The sequence below is a fragment of the Cyprinus carpio genome, chromosome B14 (assembly GCF_018340385.1).
Source record: "Cyprinus carpio isolate SPL01 chromosome B14, ASM1834038v1, whole genome shotgun sequence".
NCBI classification, from domain to species: Eukaryota; Metazoa; Chordata; class Actinopteri; order Cypriniformes; family Cyprinidae; genus Cyprinus; species Cyprinus carpio.
The window spans coordinates 3,852,949-3,862,151 of record NC_056610.1 but is presented as its reverse complement, the minus strand read 5'-3'; positions in this window follow the sequence as shown (position 1 = coordinate 3,862,151).

The following is a 9,203-nucleotide window of genomic DNA, read 5'->3' as shown; positions in this document are numbered from 1 at the left end:
CTAATAACGGACAAGGAATAATTCTGCCTGAATATTCAGGTGAGGTTGGCACACTCTGCTGTTTGCTAGATAACAGTTGAACTAGTGGATCAGTGCAATATTATACACAGACCACTAAAGTTACGTAATAGAGTGTGAAGTTGAATGTAAACTTTATGAATGAAAAGAGCGCAAATCAAACACCGCATTGCTGTTGCCTCTCCGTGCATCTCTCAGAAATCAGAGCTTGGCATGAGTAATATCACCTATAATAATACATCATACATGTTCTTTTATTTGTATATATTTAAAAGACAATTATTTAAACCTTAGGCTATGATCTGATACAAATGAATGGAATAAGCACAGCGCGCTCACCAATCAAACAGCCACACTGCACGTCTCAATCTTTCAAAAACAAACCAGTTCTCTCGGCTAATAATCATCTTAGATACAGATACAGTTCCTACTTGGCCTACATGTTTGCATCTTTATCTTTTGCTGGTTTGCGTGGCAGGCACATGCACATTTGTTTAGTGAAGTTAAAAAAAAATTAAAAAAACTCGCTTAAAGAGTTCTGCGTAATGAAAATGTGCGCATTGAATTAATTCAGTCGTGTTCAAATGATCACTAAACATTTGTCATGACATCTCTCTGCTTGCATGATAAATATATTTTTAGAAATTAATAATTATTTTAGTTTAACATGGCATACTTTTTCAGTGATAACTATGAAAAAAAAGATAGTCATAACGGTCTTATCAAGTAACTACAACGTTCCACCTGGTTTGATCCGAATGCAGATATGAATAATTTAGTGATTGTTAGATACAAATACTGTTACATCAAAATGTAAATATTTAATGTCATAATTATAAAGTTTTGACAATTTACATATGTAATTGTTGCATTAGGCTATGAATTAATAAGCATTTATTGATAAGAACTATTTATCTTTTCATTTACAGTAGCATGAACCATGAGTAGTCGAGTAACTCAAGTATTTTTTAAATAAGAAATCAACTAGCAGAAATCAGTAGTCATGCAACCCCTATGAGGGGTCGATGACATGGCACAGACTGAGGAACTGCGGACGTACTGGTTGACATCACGGGACATACTGGGCCACCAGTACCGAGTTCGGAGGAGCGAGAGGGTCCGTTGGCTGCCTGGATGTCAAGAGCCCGGTATATTATAAACTAAGCCCAGAAGGGACTGCTGTTGGGAACTGGGAATGAATGTTCTCCCTTCTGGACCTCCCAGCGGGCTTGCCGGGGGTTGAGCCTCTTGACATCACAGAGATATTGAAGATTTTTGTGATCTGTGATTACAGTGAACAGATCCCTCCAGCCAATGCCATCACTCTTCTAGGGCTAGTTTAATGGCCAGCAACTCCCTATTCCTGATAGCAAAATTTTGCTCCGCTGGGCTTAATTTCTTGGAATAGTATGCGCAAGGCTGAAGGCATGGAGGCTTGCCGAATTGCTGGGACAGCATGGCTCCAACTCCAGTGGTGGAGGCATCCACTTCCACCGCAAATGGTACATGGGGATCAGGATGACGAAGGATGGGAGCCATGCTGAATGCAGTCTTGAGTTTCTCGAAAGATCTGTGGGCACTGGAGTTCTAGGACAGAGACTTGGGCTTTCCTCGGAGCATGGTGGTCAATGGGGCTGTATGCAAACTGAAAGCCTAGATGAAGTGCCGATAGAAATTAGAGAATCCTAGGAATCTCTGAAGCTCCTTTACAGACTGGGGAATGGGCCACTCCGTGATGGCTGTTACCTTCCCCTGCTCCATCTGAATTCCTTCCGGACCGATGAGGTAACTGAGGAACTGCACAGTGGGGAGGTTGAACTCGCACTTCTCCAGCTTGAGGTAGAGATGGTGCTGATGGTGCCTCTGAAGGACATGCTTAATGTGGTGGCGATGTTTGGACAGGTTCCGGGAGTAGATGAGGATATCATTGACATAAACAATCATGAAGTTGTGGAGGAACTCCCAGAACACCTCGTTCATGAATCCTTGGAAGACAGATGGGGCGCTGGCAAGGCCATATGGCATGACTTGGTACTCATAGTGGCCGGAAGTGGTAATGAAGGCCGTCTTCCATTCATCCCCTCCTGGATTCAAATGAGGTTATACATGCTCTGCAGGTCCAGCTTGGAGAAGATGCGTGCCCTACGGAGTACCTTGAGAGTGGCTGGGTCCAGGGGAAGTCTGACCATCTGGGAGTTCAAAGCTCGATAATCAATGCAGGGCCGCAAGCCCCCATCCTTTTTACTCACGAAGAAGAAACTCGATGCCGCTGGTGAGCTGGATGGCCGGATGAATCCCTGGTTAAGAGCCTCCTTGATGTACTCCAGCATTGCCTTGTGCTCTATGCGTGGAAGCAATCTGGACAGCTGGTGGCTTGTGGGCTGGTTGTGGAAGTGCAGTGAGGCAGTGTTGGTGACAGAATTCGCTCCAGCGAATAACCTCACAGGAGTTCCATCTGATCTCTGGAAAATGGTGGATGAGCCAGGGGTGTCCCAGGATGATGTCCACTGTGGGTCCCTCCAGTACCAGAAAGGTGATTTCCTCTTCATGGAAGTTACTGATCTTGAGTTTCAATGGAGGAGCCTTATACGTCCTAGCTGTTTTCCTTGAATTGTTTCAACTCAGAGCTCCTGGGGATGACAGTGGCAAGGCAGCTGAAGATGGCTTAGGATGTCTTGCGATATGAAGTTGCCTGAGAAGCCCAAGTCAACCAGGGCAGAGACTGTAACAGAACGAGCTGGAGTGAATAGTTGCACTTTAAGCACGGAAAGCGTGGCAATTACTGGGTCAAACTGTATAGTACCCACCACAGGACTTGTGGGTCTGACGGGCTCCAGTCCAGCTGTGAGTCTGCGAGCGCATTCCTCATGAGAAGGCCAGGTGGAATCCACTTGCATGGGTTCTGGTGCTGCGGGACTGCTGGCGGGGGAGACAGACTGGTGGGCAGCTTTGGTGGTGTGGCAGGCAGCTAGGTGCTGGGAGATGCGACTGGCTTTTAGCATGAAGCTCTCCAATCCAACGAAATCTTCATAAGTCACCATTTGATCATGGATACGGGTTCCAATCCTTGCCTGTAGGTGCTGAAGAGCTGCCTCATTCCATCCGCTAGCCGCCGCCAGAGTTCGGAACTGCACAGTGTAGTAGTCCATAGAAAAGTCACCCTGACGCAACCGCAGTAACTGATCTGAAATAGAGCGCTCTCCTGTAGCAGAGCCAAACCTCCTTGAAGTGGTTAGTGAAAGCTTCATATGAGTTAATTATGACACTGTTTGCATTCCATATTGCTTTCGCCCATGGTAATGCATGACCAGAAAGGAGAGCAATCAGGAATGCTACCTTACATTTACATTTATGCATTTAGCAGACGCTTTTATCCAAAGCAACTTACAGTGCATTCAGGCTAACATTATTTACCTAACATGTGTTCCCTGGGAATCGAACCCACAACCTTTTGCGCTGCTAACGCAATGCTCTACCACTGAGCCACAGGAACCTTGGAGTGCTATGTGGTCAATTTCAGCGGCTGCATCTCTATATACAGTGCCACTTGAAGGAGGAAGCCACCACATCCAGCTGGTTCCCCCACGTAGGAAGCAGGCATAGCCATGGGACTGGCAGAGGCAGATTGAAGACTGGTTGCCGGCATAAGAGAGTGTTGACCAGCTCCTGCAGAATGTCCGCAGAAGTGGGAGACCGGGGATCCATAGAGGTGTCTGTGTTGGTCTGGTCTTGTGTCACAAATCGAGCCAGAGACTGCAGGTAAGTGAAATGACAGGATGATTTATTGACAGGCTTGATGGCAGATCGTTAGGAGCTAATGGCAGGTGAGTATCTAGGAAATAGCAACAGTTCAGTGGGTCTTAGCTGAAGGTTGATGAGGGTTTTTGGTAGCAGGATCGTCAGAGATGGGAACCAGGGAACAAAGATTGCAACGTGGGATAATCTTGACAATGGCCATCTTTGAACCCCTTCATTGTACTTCACAAGACCACCATTTAGGAGCCACGATCACAGAAATCACCACATTTGTTTCACCATGTCAATCTTTCATCTGGGACAGCCGAAAATCGTGCAGTGTGTTTCAGGGTTTAAAGGCAGAAGCTTCTTCCCTCAAACTCAGCAGAGTAGTAATTATGGATTAGTAGCACCCCTTTGCAAGGTGGGCTTGCATAACAATAAAGCCCAGTTCCACTCCCTAAGAAGGGGATATGCTGGGTGCTTGAGAGGCAAAAGCCTGAGACAGTTTAACACACTGTGAATTCAGCATGCCGAACTCGACTCATTTTAGAGGGGAGAGAGCAACATTCACATATTCTGTCAACATATACACTTATTTACAGGGACTGCATTGTACTATGTACCCATGAAGCAACCCCGGAAACACTGTGATGAGGACTATCTGAAAATAGAAGCAGACGTTTTCCAGATATTACGATAATTATTCCTCCTGCACTCTGATTCAGCTAGAACAGTAAGAGGGAGTGTTCTGATAATGCACTCACAATGTCAGAGCTTTTTAGAGATTGCAAAGCAGATAGTATTATACCGTTGATACAGGGCAAACTGTGCTTTTCATATGGAACTCGCCACTTTAAGGCAAAAGGGTGAGAGAAAGAAATCTGATACAGAAGCATCTTCTGTATTCTGTGTTCCAGCTTTTTCACTCTATGCAAGAGGATGAAGCAATGCTAGACCACAGTCGCACAGAGTGCTATGCAGAGGAAGAGATCTAAAAAAAATGTCATAGCTGGTGTATTATCATATTGTGGCTATGAACGGCAGCAGCACAGGCAGTGCTTACCATAGAAGACAATGAACAGCAATGCAGCGCCGGCACATATAGCTGTTATAGTGGCCTAGTGAGAACATTTTCTTCTTGATTTATAAATTGTTGCAGCAGTGGGTGAGAATCAACTCAGCACCCTTTAACTCTAGCATAAAATCACAAAACAAAAGTCACTGCTTAATTAGTGGTGATGGCAGAAAGGACTGAGTGTTTAAAAGTCTGGTTCAGTTTGTCGATGTTGGCTTCCAAGGATTATGAAAACAAGATATTTTAGGTAAAACAATTATTGTGCTACATTCAGTTTAGTGCTATGGTGGCTCCTGTCGTTTCTATGAAGAATCACTCTTGAAGTCTTGGGGTTTTGATGCCAGAAAAATAGACTTTTTATTCTCAGAGAGACAAATCAGTCTAGATATGATCTGCAGAATATCTGCCAAGTCTGTGGCTGACCAGTCTTTTATACATTTTTTTTTCTCCTTAAAGGCGTGTTACATACATTTCATACATCCTGTCATTGTTTACATTTTTTGGCTATGCCTCCAAACTGTTTCCTGCAAGCAGACAGGAGCTCCCAGTTTATGTTACGTCATAGGAAGAGGCTCCATCATATATATTTTGTCACATGTCAAAACAGGATGTACAGCTTTACCATAAACCAAATGTCTGCACATTCCATTCTTAACTTCACCATATGTAAGCACATTATTTCCTCATGCAGGGTTCTGTACACACAGGCAAATACATGATTATAAAAGTAAAACACCTTGATACATAAATGGTTATATTCACAATGATTATACTTGATAAATTCATATTTTGACCAATACATTTTTTTGAGACTTACTAAGTCTCACCTTCACTTGTCTTTACTCAGAGTGCAGCTTCATAATTTAGTCTCATCAGTTATCACTACCTAGTGACTAAATTAAGTCACACAGTTCTATCACCAATGACTAGATTATGCAACAACACTCTGGTGGAGCAGCAGGACCAAGCCTCTCCCCTCACACTTGACTAGGAGGGAGTAAAAGATCAAGTCTCCCTTACCCCTCATTAAAGATAAAACAATGTTATAAGCATAAGCGTGCAAATGGTTCAGCACTTGCCTGTGGTTGTCACAGTTATGTAGTATACAACAGAAATACAAATTCAAATCATAAAACAAATAACATCACAAAAATACCATAGTTGATCTTCAGCCCAGACACTTTGCACATCGTAGAGGGCCACCGTTGGGCAGAGGTTAGGCTAGCATGTATAGTTCATCTTTATATCTCTTCTTCGCAATCCTCCTATTAATACTACACCTCCTAAAATCATTCCTAATTTAGTTAGCCATGCTCCCCATACTCCTAACTTTAGATCAAACCAATCCCACATTTGATTGTCTCTTCCATCATTTGCTTTATCTTCTGCTCTAATTATTATTATTTTTTTAATCACAACTTTACTAAATGCTCCTCCAGGTACAGTATTATTTGGTATATAAGTACAACACTGATCTCCAAACATAACACAAACTCCTCCTTTGTCTACCAAAAGCCATATGAGAGCCTGTCTATTTTGCCACGTCATTCTACTGATTGCATGCACTTGGTCTCCTAGCAATGTTAATGCATTATTAGTATAATTAATGAATCTTTGTTGATTATAATAAATATAATTAATCCATTCTGTATTATTGTTTTTTATTTTTTATTATTATTCTTTTTTTGTGAAATCCAAATAAATATTGATTCAATACCTGATGTAATTTCATCTCTTGCCTTAAACTCGTGTGGAATTCCTCTAGGTTGTCCAACTGAATCTATATATGTATTAGGGTCTGGTATATAAGCTCTTCTAATTTTCTTGTTTTCTTTATTTGTATTTTGTGTTCTTCCCCATTGGTAATTTCTTGGAGTAATCGTACTCTTACGCATATTCCTTTCCACCCAATAGGTAAAGGCGCCAATAACTGTTCATTTCCACAAATCCAAAAGAAATCTGCTATTATTAGATTAGATTAGATTAGATTAGATTAGATAAAATTAGATTAGATTAGATTAGATTACATTCAACTTTATTGTCATTGCACATGTAAAGTACAAGGCAACGAAATATGCAGTTAGCATCTAACCAGAAGTGCAATAAGCAGTAAATACAGGATATACAGTGTCTACAATATGTTACAAATGTTAAATGCTTTCAGCATGATTTACAGATAGGTGTACTATGAACATACTATACAGGTGGATTATGTAATAAGTGAATGTACACTATAAGCAGAAACTATGAACATATCAACATCATTTACACTAGTGCAATGGACAGTAAAAAAGTGCATAGACAAATATTCCAGAATGCAAATGGATCATTCAGTATTCTGGATGAACAGACAGTATTGCAAGTAATAACAAGTTAACTGTTTTTTTTTTTTTCCAGCGTTTTCTCTGGATGTCCTCAATAGCAGGAAGTGTTGTCCCTGTGACACGTTGGGTGGTTTTCACTACCCTCTGCAGTGCCTTGCGGTCCGCAACTGAACAGTTCTCATACCAGAATGTGATACAACTGGTCAGGATGCTCTGGATCGCACACCGGTAAAAGTTCACCAGGATGGCTGAAGACAGCTGGTTCTTCTTCAGTGTCCTAAGGAAAAAGAGGCACTGGTGAGTTGTAAGGATGCAGCAATTCTGATAGGTAATGTGGAGCGAGATTGTGCAAACATTTATAGACAAATAAAAGAATTTTAAAATTTATCCTAGAGTTAACAGGAAGCCAATGAAGAGCTCACAGAAAGGTGGTGGCCTTTTTTTAGAAATTTGGCTGCTGCGTTTTGGACCAACTGTAAACAAGCTACTTGGGACTTTGAGATGCCATAATACAAAGATTTGCAATAGTTCAATCGAGAAGTGATAAACGCATGAACAGCTGTCTCAAGAGGTTTTTCAGACAGACAATGTTTCATTTTAGAGAGTAAGCGGAGCTAAAAAAGCTAGAGGCAACAACCGAGGAGACGTGTTTCTCAAGAGTGAGCCGACTGTCTAAGAAAACACCAAGGTTCTTAACACACTTTGATTCAAAAACTGCAAGGTTATCCAAAGTTGAGTTGTTAAATTTAAAATTGTCAGATGGACCAAAAACAATGACCTTAATCTTAGTCATTTAAGGTTAAAAAGTTACTGGTTAGCCAATGCTTTACCTCATCAAAACATGTAAATAGGGAATCGATAGCTGAAGGATCATTTCTTTTAATAGGCAGATAGATCTGTGTATCATCAGCATAAAAATGGAAGGACACACCATGTCTTCTCAGAATCGAACCTAAGGGAAGCATGTAGAGGGAGAAAAGCAGAGGTGCTAAAATACAGTAGGTGGCCAACCAAAACGGTGGTTCTACCGTCACGCGTGCCGCCGCCGCGTCTGCAAAGTGCATTTGAAGCTTTTGACCGCTGAGTGGCGCTTTAACCACAAATTATCAAACATGCGCATCAAAGCACATTTTCGGAAATAGCCGTCAGCTTTGCCTCACCGATGTGTTACATTTGACGGCTGCAGTCAGGGAAAATGAAAGAAAAACACTGTAGTTAAAATAGTTAATATTCACAGATGAAAGTTTAGTACTTATGAAGTTATGTTCATTTCTTAGAACGAATTAAAGCAGGATAAATGTCAAGTGCCTGTGCTTATATTTTCTCTAAGCTACACAGTATTACACCATATTTTAGATTTGACACATTTACTAGGTGTGCAGTATTATTTAAATATGAATATTATTCTAAAGAAATTGTGGTTTACTTTGCATCAGAGCATTAAAAGTGGTAGTCTATTTTAGTGAGCTGCCTACATTTTTATTTATAATTTAATTTTTAATAATTTTTATTTATAATTTAAAATTCCTTCAATAAAACAGCATGCATTTTTGTCATGCACATACTTTGTTATTCGTTACCTGTCCTTTATTTTGACAGATAACTTTTTGGGAAAAAGATATTTGTCTGTACACTGATTAAGAAATTGTTGCGTGTTTTATAAATTATATCCTTTAGTAAAACGTGAGGCACTGTATAATTTCACTTCCATTATTTAGGCTTAATTATAACAAGAAACAGCCTAATTAAAACCTGCACGATTTAGCTAAATCCTTGAAACTCTAAAGAATGGACTGATTAATAAATTGTCCTCACATTTAAACTCAAGTTCTCTCATTATAATCAGCAAAATGCACACGATGTAAATAAGAACTTCATTAACTGACAACTTCAGTGATTTTAAAGAAAGCCTTCTTAACTTGCTTTCATATAATTTATGCATGCCTGATGCTGAGTACGACGCACAGCATTTATTCTTATTTGTCTAATTATTATTTATTTATTTTGGATAATTGCATGTAAAAAATAATTTACGTTGTAATGCATAT